General features: G+C 53.9%; 1 long non-coding RNA gene across 1 annotated transcript; it reads left to right on the plus strand.

The window, feature by feature from the left end:
- Positions 1–133: 133 nt before the first annotated feature.
- LOC138067113 (uncharacterized) lies at positions 134–10,616 on the plus strand. The gene is made up of 3 exons (XR_011140774.1): positions 134–354; positions 1,556–1,702; positions 10,472–10,616. It is a non-coding gene; the product is annotated as an uncharacterized lncRNA (long non-coding RNA).

The following is a 10,616-nucleotide window of genomic DNA, read 5'->3' on the forward strand; positions in this document are numbered from 1 at the left end:
GCCAACGGCCGCCTCGCGCCGCCCCCCCCCCCACCCCCCCGGGCCAACGGCCGCCTCGCGCCGGCCGCCCCCCCCCACCCCCCCGCCCCCAACGGCCGCCCCGCGCCGCCCCCGGGCCAACGGCCGCCCACCACAGGACACGGGGGGGACACACTGCCGAGCAGCTCACAGCCCCTGCTCGGAGACACCGAGCCCTCCAGCAGCCTGCAGGAAGCAGCCGCCCCTCAAACACAGCCCAGGAGCAGGGGGCAGCACCCACCACCCCAAAACCGAGGCAGAGGAGAGCACACAGCCTGCTCAGACCACCACAGCCTGCCCCACACCAGCAGCACCCCTCAGCAGACCAGCACCCAGGTAAGCACCCTCCCAGCCAGCCCCCACAGCTCAGGGGCAGTGGGGGGGGGGCTCCCCAGGCCTGCTGGGCCCAACACACCCCACAGCTCTGGCCTCTCCAGCAGCAGAAAGGGGGCCAGCAGCTCTTCCCCCCCCCCCCCCCATAATGGGAAGGTCACACTCATTTCCTTCTGTCCAGATCCTTCAGGCAGCTTTGTAGCTGTTAATGCACTGCAGAGCAGACCTGCTGCTTTGGGGCAGTCCAGAAACCCTGCTTTCCCCAGGGACAGCTCTGAGTGCTCATGCCAAGAGCTGCCCTCCTTGCTTTCCTGCCTGCCCCAGCCCCTCCATGCCAGGGGACAGCTTGAGGCAGGAGCTGGCTGGGCTGCAGCTGGCAGGAGCTTCCCCCAAGCAGGCCCCCAGCACCCTGACTTGCAGGCCTTCCTCACCCCACCCCCCCCCACTCTCCAGGCAGGGACCCAGGTCCTTGCCAGGCTGGGTTCCTGCTTGAGGGCCTGAACCCATTCAGTTGGCTGGTGAAAGAACAAGAAACCCACAGAGACCTGAGGCATGAGAACAGCTCTTCCCTCCCTGAGGGCTGTTGCTGCTTCCTTGCACTTGACTTGTTCAGCTGAGAAGCCCTTGCCTGAAGTCACCCTGCTCTTCTCATGTTAACAGACAACTACAAGAGCACATCCTAGTAGAGCTACTCCACAGTTTTGGCTCACTTCCTCAGAAGCTACATGCTCTCTTTCATGTCACTGTTCCCTTCCCTACCTAAAGGCCTTAGCAGCAAGGTTAGTTTAGATGTTTTGCTTCTTCTAAGGGAGAAAGCAGCCCTGTGCCACAGGCAGCTCTACCCACCCCTTGTTACTCTGACCCAGTCCCTGCTCCCCTTCTGCCTCTCCCACTCCAGGGGGCACCAGCAGCACCAGGCATTGTAGCAAGCCTTCCTTGGAAAAGGTAAAAACCACCCCAGCATCTCTCCTCAAGTGCTCCTTTTAACTAGAGGAGGACCTTGGCCCAGGACACCCCAAACAGAACAAGGAGCTGTACTTGTTCTCAGGGTGGAAGCCACATGCTGCCTTGTCTCAAGAGCACTTGAGTCTCAAGAGCATTCAGGCTGCTCTACACAGCCAACACCCCCCACACCTTCTCAAGTTAAATCCAGGTGGCTTTCCTTTTTTTCATGCAACCCCTGAGAGAGACCTTTTCTTTTTAGTGCTACCCTTAAAACACACAGAAAAATCCTGGAGGGACTCAGAAGCCACAGAAGTTAACAGTGCTGACCTCCCCTGGTTTGGAAGAAACCCAGGCTGCCTGGCTTGAAGCATCCCTCTCTCAGCTCTTGAGGAAGCCCATGAAGCAGGCAAGTCAACAGTGCAAGCAGGAGAAGAGAGCATGGGAAAGCTGTCTGGTTTGCCCTCTCAGTGGTAGTGGTGCAATCCCATATCAGACACCTGAGCACCCATGCACAGTAACCAAGCTCAACCAAGGCTGCCACACTGTCTTACATGCACATGTGAGCAGTGACTTCTCCCAAATGCCTTGGGGGGGGGGGGTTAATCAGGCCTGAGTACATTTCCCCAGAGCCTTGAAACTCCTTCAGGGAGAGGGGAACTCAGGGAGGGATTTAAAAAAATCCTCTGAAACCCTGACAACTGCTAGCCTTGCTTTGAGCATTCAAGCCCTAGGATAGGGACAAGAAGGGTTAAGTCCTCACAGCTCAGTTGACTAACCAGGGGGGGGGTGTTACCCCACACCTGAGGAAAAGCCTCCCTGACTAAGCTACAGCCCCCATTAGGGGCCTGCAGAAAGCTTAACAAGGCCCTCAGAAAAGCTTCCCTGCTGTGAACACTCTGCAGGGCACCCAGCCCCCCAAACCCAGCAGTCATGAATGACTGGGTCAGGAGCAGTCATGAGTGACTGGGTCACCCATGAGGGTCTGGGGACAGAAACAGGCTTTGACTCACTTGCTGCTCCCTCCTCCACTCAGGGGGGCCTTAAGCATTCAGCACAAGGATTAACACGGACCCAAACACTCTGGGAAGCATAACACAGAAAGCCTGGCTTGAGAACAACCTGGTGTTGGCCAGCCCTTCCTCCCTGTTCTGGGGACACATCCTGCAGCAACTGCAGTAAGCCAGCCCCACCACAACAAGCATCCACAACCCAAGGCTAGCCACCCACCAGGGAACTACCTCACTGAGCACAACACAGCCCCTTAACATCTCCAGATGCAACAGAGCCCACTCCCAGCCCTGGGAAAAAATAACACAGCCAGACCATCCAGAAAACTGCTTAAGGAAACACACCCCCCACCCCCAAGAAGCAGGGCTCAAGCTAGAGCCACAACACCCCTGTAAACCACCCCCCTGCAAGAGCAGGAATGACACCACAACACAGCTCTGAGGCTCACATGCAGAAACCAAAACCACAAACAAAGCCACATCACAACTAGAAGGCTTACCTAAGGGGGGGGTGGTGGGGAAACACACTAAAAACAAACCCCACAACTTGCCACAGAAACATAAAGACCCAACACAACCCAACCCTAAAGACACCCCCCAACCCCCACTAAACAAAGCCTCCAGCCCCAAGGCTCAGCTTAAATACAGCCCTCAAGCCAATGGGCAAAGGGTGCGTGGGCGGAGGTGCCAGGTGAGGCTGCTGGAGGCAGTTAAGACCTCTTAGTGCATTCAGGGTCTGGACAGGGCAGGCCATCGTTACAGGGCCAGGCCTCTTAACTGTCAGCAGAGTAATTCAGGAGGCTCAGAGTTTTCTGAGGGAGCACCAAAGCATTCTGGAAAAGAAGACAGCTGTTGCTTTCTACCTCTTGCGTTGCAAGGACCAATGCAAAAAAGCCCCTAGGCAGTGCTAGCCAAGGCCAGGCCCAAAGCGTTCGAGAGGTATTTCTTTGCCTAATGCATAATTAAGCTCTGGACTTCCTGGCTGGATGTGAACAGTTTGCATGGGTTCCAAAAACGCCTGGACAAACTCTCCGAAAAGACAAATCTGTGAGGGCTGCTGCTAAATCCAAAGCCAACACCTCTGGTGCTGGGAGCGCTTGAGCCATAGCTAGCAAGGTACAGAACAGCTGCAGGAGCCGGATGACTGTGCGCTCGTGCTGCGCATCTAGGCGGGTACAGCTCCTTGGAAACGTTGGGAAGGTTCTCAACATCCAGCGCTAGCCGGTGTTCAAAGAAGCCTTTTGGCTACCATTCTGCCGAAGGCCTTTGGGGGCAGGTGACAGCAGCTGCTGGGAAGATCTGTGCACCTGATGAGCTCAGTGTGACTCAGCCCTGTTTCTCTAGGTGGTGCTCTAAGGGAAGATGCCTTTTGGCACAGCAAAACTTGTTTGCTCTCCCGCCAGGGTCCTGAGGGCACCAGTAGGCCTTAATTGCCCTGACCAGACTCAGCTGGGGCTTCCCTGACCAGAGTCACCTGGGGGCTTCCACCCACATCTCCTCTCCCCACTGGCCAGAGGGCTGCATTTAAGCCCTGGCCCCAGGGGTGGCTGTTTCCTGGCAGGGAGTTGTGGTGGAGTGGGTGTTTGGTTTTTGAGGGGGCTGTTGCAGGGGGGGTGGTTGGGCTGTTTTTTGAGAGCAGTGTGTTTGGTGTTCTCTGAAGGGTTAGGGGGAGTTCTGAGCTGTGTGTTGCTGTGTGTGTGTGTCCTGATGCTCTCTGCTTCTGAGCTTGTGTTGTTCTCTGGAGTGGTTTTGTGGTTTCTGTTGCTCAGTGGGTGAGTGTTTAATGGCGGTTGAGTGCTTGCTGCTAGGGTTTGCTTTGTCACTTGAGCTGAGAACAGGTTTTTGAACCCCCCAACTCATCAATAGATCCAAACCATGTTTTGTTTTTTTTAACCTGCAGTGGGGTTGTGTTCTGGGCTGTTGTGTTAAAACAAAAGGATCAAGCTCTACAGCACCAGCTGAGCTACCAGTGTGAGCACCTGAAAAGCAGAGAAGCGAAGCCAGCAAGACTGGTCAGGCATAGGCTCCTTGTCCTTCCAGAGGCTTTCTAAGTAACTCTTCCCAGAGTGTGCTCTGTTGCCTGTCTGTATGCCATGACAAAGGCTGCCCTATGGGGGGAGGGGGTTCAGTAGAAGGTGGCTAAGCTCTCAGGTCTGAAGGGAGCTCTGGAAGAGCACTGTTCTCTGCTTGCAGCAACCGATTGCTCTTGAAGAGCTAGGTGACTTCCAGTGCCTGAAGATGACTGTGCTTCCCAACAGGGAGGCTGAGGTGTTTCAAGTGTGTAAGTAGGGAGTGAGTCAGGTCTGCTCAGAGCACCTGGGTTCTCATAAGTGTAGAAGAAGCTGTCTCTCTTCTAAGTAAGCCTAGCAGGGGAAAACAGGGTGGGCAGGCAAGCAAGCATCAAGTGTTTGAAGAAGTCTCCAGTTCAGTCGGAGAGCTTGATGGCTGGGTCTGGCAGAACTTTAGCAGTACTATGTTTTCAAGGGCAGTGGTAGGCCTTGTTGGCTTGAGGTGGCTTTGAAATAGGCCAGTATTTCTCTGGGGAGCTTTAGGGAAGTATGTGTAGGACTGCAGCTGGGGAAAAGCTAGCAGCTGTGGGGAAGTTCTCTTAACCATCTCTGGGCCTTAAGAGCATGAGCTTCTGCTGCTTTAACAAAGCACTTGGCTCTTCCATCTTGAGCATGCCAAGGAGCCTCCCTGGGTGGCCTCTCCCTAGCTGACCTGCAGAAGGGGGTGAGTCATCCCTGTTTTGCATGGAACAGCATGATGTGCTGTTCCCAGTGTGGAGAGTTTTGCTTTTCAATGACCAGCTGAAATCACAAAGCATTGGCTCTCTGCGGACTTGTCTTAGGAAACAGTGGGGGCTGTTCAGCTCCTTTATCACTAGAGGTTCCTGTTCTGCTGAGTTAGACTGACTTTCTTTTTCAGTGGGGGTTTGCTTGTGGGCTCTGTACTACTACAAAGAGGTTTTTCCTGGGGGGGGTGGTGCTCCTGAAACTTGTGTGGGGAATGCTGTAGCCCTAAGAAAAAGCTTGACTGCTACTAATTGCCAGTAGTCATAGCACCCCCTCAATGTCCCAGCTGCAAAGGGAGCTGGGTGGGTTAGCTGACTGACATGAGCTGCCATGTACAAATGAGGTGCACCTGTAAGAACCTCAGTAAGGTGAGTTGGGGAGGAGTTCTGGCACTGGTTTGTAGGTGGGGGTAGCATTCTACAGGCTCCTAACCCACTACTTTTCAGATGCTTGTGGGGAAGGGAGACCAACATAAAAGAGAGATGGCTTTGAGGGGGGTGTGAGGAGGGCAGCATTTCTTTCCCAGAAGAAACCTGGAGTCAAATATAAAGGGTTGGAACTAGAAAGTATTAAATGGGGTTAAGTGTTCATGGAGTGCTGCCTTGACCAAGGTAACCTGGGATAAGCATGAGTTACCCATAATTGTTAAGAGCTATTGTTGAAGTGTTTGCCCAGCTCAAAATCACAGTACCTATCTGCTTTTGGGCTCGGGTTTTCTGAAGGCCTCCTGGGGCTTGGTGCCCCTGGCTCCTCTCAAACTGGACATGTGCTTTCCAGATCTGTTGCAAGGGTCCTTGTTCACATTGTTTTATGGCTCTTCTAGCCTTTCAGTCAGCTGGACACAAAATGAAGCAGCAAGAAGAATGGGGTGTGCTGAGCCTGCTAGGCCTAAAGCCTCCTGCTGGGAGCCTGTGCAGAGAGGAAGCAAGGTGAAGGGGAGCTCATGGAAATGGCTTGTAGGAGGTCACTGTCACCCTGGAAGAGCCCCGAAGCTGGACGAGCCCCTTCTCCTCTTAGCTCTCTTCTGTGCTGTGATGCAGGCCATGCTCTTTCCTCTTGAGCTGTCTCAAATAGTCCCAGCCCATCAGGAATTCAGAGGCTTTCACCTGTGGTCTGCTCAGAGTGGGCTCCCTTCCTCAGAATAAAGGAGAGCCAAAGAGTGGCTTCGGTGCCTGTGAAAAGGCAGCAAATCCATCCTAAGTCTCCTTTCCTGAACATCTGGTAGGATAAAAAAAAGATGCTGAGCTCATGCCTTCTGCAGGCCTCAGTGTCAGCACTTGCTGGTGGTGACACAGGGGCGTGCAGTTCTTCTCTTCCCCTTTCCCCTGCTCAGCTCAGGCAGAGAGATTCAGTGCCTTGGTTCCAAAAAGCATATGAATGGCTTGATGTGTTGTCTTTCCTTATGACTCTGTAAGAGCTGGTGTGGTGGTGGTGGCCCCTTTCCCCTTCCCCTGGGCAATAGGAGCTGAGGGACTGCTGAGGAGCAGTGTTTTTCAGGGGAAGCCTCAGGGATGGCAGTGTTGGTCTGAATGTGTCATCAGGGGGTGCCCTAGTGGCAGGAGTGGTCCACATGAGAAAGGCAACCCAAGGATCACAACTGAATTGCCTGCTGAAGGCAGGAGAGACTAGGCTGAAAGCTGGAGCAGGGCACGATGTTTTTGAGCAGGGCAGATGCAAGTGGCTTCTGTGCAGAAGTGCAACACACCTGGGCTTGTTGGACTTGAGGTTTTTGCACCTTGCCCCGCCCCTGTGCTCTCACAAGTCTTGTTCTCGTGATCCTGCAGGCACCCATGGGAAGCTCAGTGTGCTTGTCAGGGGCTGGAGGGGGAGGTAGAGCTTGAGTGAGGAGGGGAGCCAGCTCACACTGCTGCAGCTGGTGGTTCCTGCAGCAGGGGCAGGCAGGCCCGGGCTTGGCATCCTCCCAGGGGTTTTGAGCCCTGCAGCCTGAGCATGTGAAGGCACTGCTGCAGGTCAGTCATAGGCACAGCTAGGTCTCGTGCTTACAGCTGTGCAGTTACTTGCCTCCCTGTGCTCTAGATGGGAAAAAGAGCAGGAGAAGAGGCCTGTCCTTCTCCTGCAAGTGCTTCCAGAGCCCTTGACCTTAGAGGGTCCCTTGTGAAAGTCAGTGTGCAGGAGCCTAGTGCTGCACTTGCAGCCCCGCCGGCCTGCCAGCGTGGCAGTTGTGCTGCTCACAACAGGGCTTATGTATTGTGTGAGCTCTGTCCCTTAGGCTTCCTCGTTCTCCTCTTCCAAGCAACTTGACTAGTGCTTTCTTTACCCTAAATGTCTCCCAGGCTGCCTGCTCTGTTAAGCCGGTAACAGAGCTGCAGCAGAGTGCTTAGGACTTGGTCGCTGTTGCTTTGGAGTCAGAAGGCATGGAGAGACCCTTAGCTGTCTGACTTGAGCCCTGCCTCTGCTTTGGCATGGAGGCTGCTGAAGACAGGCCTCTGTTTTGACAAGACACCTGGCATGGTTTTGCACAGGGATCTGCAGTCACTTGTGGCTGAGAAGGTGGCTTTCCTAGTAAAGCCATGAGGTGGATCCCTGGAGCAGAGCAGCTGGGAACGCAAGAGCTTCCTTGTCTTTGCCTGCCTCAGGCTGCTGAAGAACATCAGGGGAGTGTGACTCTGGGATGTGGCAACCTGGCATGATCCCGGCTCCCTGCCCTTGAAGAGGGGGCTGTCTGTGGCAGGGGCGGAGCCCCTGCTGCCCAAGGGAGAAACAAATGAGCTGGCCCAAGTCTCTCTGGGCTAATGGAGCCCAGGGCTGAGTGCCTGACCTTGACAGCCTCTACCTAGGGTGGTGCTGACAACCTGATGGCAAGTCACAGGGAGCAGCGGTTTCTGGGACCGCTGTGCTGCCTAATGTAGCCAGGCAGCGCAGAGAGGCAGGAGGAAGGGACTTCATATATGCCTTGAAGCAGAGTTACTGTGGTTTGTGCAGGGCCTGTTTTCCCCTTTTGTCTTTGGCAGAGCTGCTTCCCAGAGGCTGGGGAACAGGGATGTTTGCAGAACAGGATTGCCGCTGTTAACCAAGCGAGGAAGACAGCAGATTGATTTTTCCGAGCCGCGGAGCAGAAGTGGAAATGTGTTCCTCGGCTTATTCTGGTCAGCCTCCGTGGCTGAGTCTTGCACCCTTCAAGGCTGGGTATGAGTGAGGCAAGCCCTGGGAGCAGATGCTCTCACAGCATTGCTTGGCCTTGGCATGTTCTGCCTCCTCCATGTGGCTATGTCCATGGTGTGATCTGAGGAGCCTGCTGGGCACGGGGGTTGAGTGGCTTGTCCTTGAAGGCCTGCAGATAACTGCTGTGTGTTAGCTGCTGGCAACCCAAATGCAATGCTTCCAAAGCAGGACTCCTGGTATTTGGTGGTCAACATGCAAAGCATCCTCGGAGCTCCCCTGGTGTCTATGGAAAGAGGAAAATACCCTTTCAGGCCAGATCTGTGGGTAGCTCTTCTGTGTGTGTGTGCTGTGTGTTTTCTTTTTTTCCATGCACATCAAACCAGTAAATTAACTGGGCTTCAGGTGAGACAGTCTAATGGCTGTTCTTCCAGGAAAATTGAAGGCATTCTCTACCTCACTGAATCCTTTAGGTCAGAAGGGACCTCTGGAGATCATCTAGTCCAACCTCCCTGCTCAAGCAGGGGCCTCTAGAGCATATTGCCCAGGATCACATCCAGACGGGTTTTGAATACCTCCTCCAAAGAGAGCTTGTGGAGCGGCAGCAGTGTCTCTTCAGCAGAGAAGCCTCCACCTAGGGATTGTTTCCCTAGCCTTTCAGACACAAGTCATGCTGCTCTCTGAGGCAACTGGACTTCATGGAGCAGTGCTTACTGCCTCTTGTGAGGAGTTGCTGTTGCTGATAATCCTGTTTCATTAAAAACTGACAAGCCAAAGCTTGAACCCAAGGGGAAAGGGTGCATAAGCAAGTGATAGGTTTTCAGAAACCCTAATGTGTTTCTTCTGTCAGTGTGGGGAGAGGTCCCTTGCTCCCTGCTTCTCTCCTCTCCCTCCTCCCCCCCCCCAGGGGTGCAGCCATGTCCTGCTCTGGAGGTGTGAGGTCTGCCAGTGTGCAAGCCCTGAGTTTCCTGGAGCCTGGACAGAGTGGGGAAGCACACAGCTGCTCTGTTCTGGGGGGGGTGGAGGGGGAGGCTGCATGTGGAGCATCCTGTGTTGCCTCCTGTGGTTAACCAGTTAGATGTGGTGGAGGGTGCAGAAAAGGTCTCTGGTGCCTGCCCCTGTGTCCTGACCTATTGCAGAAAACTCAGCCTGGCAGCAGAGTTTCCCCAGCTTTCAATCTCACTGTGTGCCCAGAGGGGCACGAGTCCACCTGTATCCTGCACGTGAGGCCCAGAAATGATCCTCCTGTTCCCTACAGAGCTCTGCATTGGGTCCCCCCACCCACCCTCCAGTCTTCCTCCTTGCTGTTCCTCTTCTGTTGCCCAGTGCCAGGGCAAAGTCCTGTATAAAGCAATGCATTTGTTGAGTGTGGTGGAGCTTCATGCTGGGGTGTGCCTGAGCACTGCAATCCTCCGAGTCACCCTCAGGGTGAGGAGATGAGGGGGGAGAAAAGGAGGCCTTAGCTGCTTTTTGCTTCACATCTGGGGTCAGGGCTTTCCAGAAGACTGCAGAAAAGACTATGGGCAGAGGATTTTCTGTGAGCTCCACATGCCATCTATTCCCTGCTTGCAGTCTAAGCCTGAGTCTTTGCACTGGCAGTGCACTGAGCAGGTGTAGGTGGGCAGGAGGTCTAGGGAGGTGTATCCCAGCTGGTTGCAGTAATTACACTCATCATGATGACTAAGACCTCAAAACAAAAAAAAAAAAAGCATTGCATGCTGACTTGATCCAGGTAGATGACCCACAGGTCTTGTTTCTATTGCTGCTGTTTCTTCCTCAGTTCATTGAAATGTATAGGAAAGGGCATTTTTGGAACAGAAGTCCTTAGATTCGGCAGGTGAGGCTGGGTTTTCTGTCTGTCTTAGGTGTTATGAGCAGCAGGCGTGTGACATCCCATCATGAAGCGATGGGATGTACCAGGGGTTGTATTTAATGAACTTGTCCACATTTCTTTATTTCAAATGTAAAAAAGCTTACCAAAAACATTGCTGGAAAGGGAAACTTTCCTTTACCTGCCTCAGCCTCCAGGGCGTTTGTGTTCAGCGTATCACCTCTTTGTCGAGCGTTCCAGTATCTAATTTTTTGGACTACCGAAGGATAAGGAACTTTGCCCAACCCAGCTGGCCGCAAAGACGGAGTGTGCTTTGCAGTTGTGTTCTGTGCTCTGTTTCCTTTAAAACAACAAAGTTGTGTTTTATGGAGCAGCGATAGCTGTGCTCGACAACGTTATAACGTAGTTCTTCTTTCCAGCAGAACCCCAGTAAGGAGGAACAGCACGTTCCTTTCCGAGAAGGACGAGGAAAAGGCTACCTGAAACAGACTCAAAGGCCGTACTGACAGGATGCGTGGGATGGCCCTGGCAGAGGTTTGCCCTGGCATTTGGAGTTTTCACTCCCTG

The sequence above is a fragment of the Struthio camelus genome, chromosome 4 (genome assembly GCF_040807025.1).
Source record: "Struthio camelus isolate bStrCam1 chromosome 4, bStrCam1.hap1, whole genome shotgun sequence".
Taxonomy (NCBI): Eukaryota; Metazoa; Chordata; class Aves; order Struthioniformes; family Struthionidae; genus Struthio; species Struthio camelus.